The sequence below is a fragment of the Arvicola amphibius genome, chromosome 6, assembly GCF_903992535.2.
Source record: "Arvicola amphibius chromosome 6, mArvAmp1.2, whole genome shotgun sequence".
NCBI classification, from domain to species: Eukaryota; Metazoa; Chordata; class Mammalia; order Rodentia; family Cricetidae; genus Arvicola; species Arvicola amphibius.
This window is the reverse complement of record NC_052052.2, coordinates 13,656,956-13,658,036: the sequence shown is the minus strand read 5'-3', so window position 1 is coordinate 13,658,036 and position 1,081 is coordinate 13,656,956.

The window sequence follows — 1,081 nt, the reverse complement described above, 5'->3', positions numbered from 1 at the left end:
TAGGCTTCCGGCAGGAGCCGGCGCTCCAGATACCGCGAGATCACGTGTGTCTTCCGTCTCTTCCGGTTCTCATCGCTCTGTCGTCAAGGTGACAGGTTGCCAGGAAGCCGGAGGTGACCCTGACCTTGGAGCTACAGCGAAAGGTAGCGGAGAGGGACAGCTTCCTGATTTACTCCCAGAGTCCAGAAGGCCAGTCCCTCGCCTGTGTTTCATATTTGTATATATTTTGATCATTCCATTTCCGTTACCATCTCTCATGCCCATCCCATATCCACTGATCCCCTTCTTAACAAGCCCTCCCCTTTTTTAATAGGACCCACAGAGGGGTTTTGTTGTTGATTTCAAGACAGGGTTTCTCTGTGTAACCGTCCTGACTGTCCTAGGACTCGCTTCATAGACCAGGCTGGCCTCGAACTCACATGGATAGGCTGTCTCTGCTGGAATTTAAGGCGTACATCACCTCGGACTGGCCAGGATCCCCTGAATTTAATAGGGTAATTTGCAAGGATTGGTGGGAGATTATTGGAATATGAACAATTTACAAATGAAATTTTTAATATCTATCTATCTATCTATTTATTTATTTATTTTGGTTTTTTCGAGACACGGTTTCTCCATAGCTTTTGGAGCCTGTCCTGGAACTAGCTCTTGTAGACCAGGCTGGCCTCGAACTCACAGAGATCCGTCTGCCTCCTATGCCTCTGGAATTAAATGCGTGGGCCACCACGGCCCCACTGAATTTTTTAAAAATAGATTAAAAAAAAAAAAACACTGTGGAGCCTTAACCCGTGTGTCCCTGCTTCCCCAGCTTCCTTGTCTCATACTCTAGTCATAACTTCATGACCCCACCCTTCCCTAATTTTGAGTTTCTGCCAGGAGTCACTTTCATCTTTCTGTCTGTGTAGAATGTTGGTCCTCCTACCTCCGTCTAAGCTCTTTTACACCAATCAGTGGTTCTCACCTTGGGAGTCACGTATCAGATATCCTGGATAACGTATTTTTACATTATTATTCCTAACAGGAGCAAAATTATAGTTACAGTAGCAACACAGTGAGACAGTTTTATGGTCTGGGTTCACCA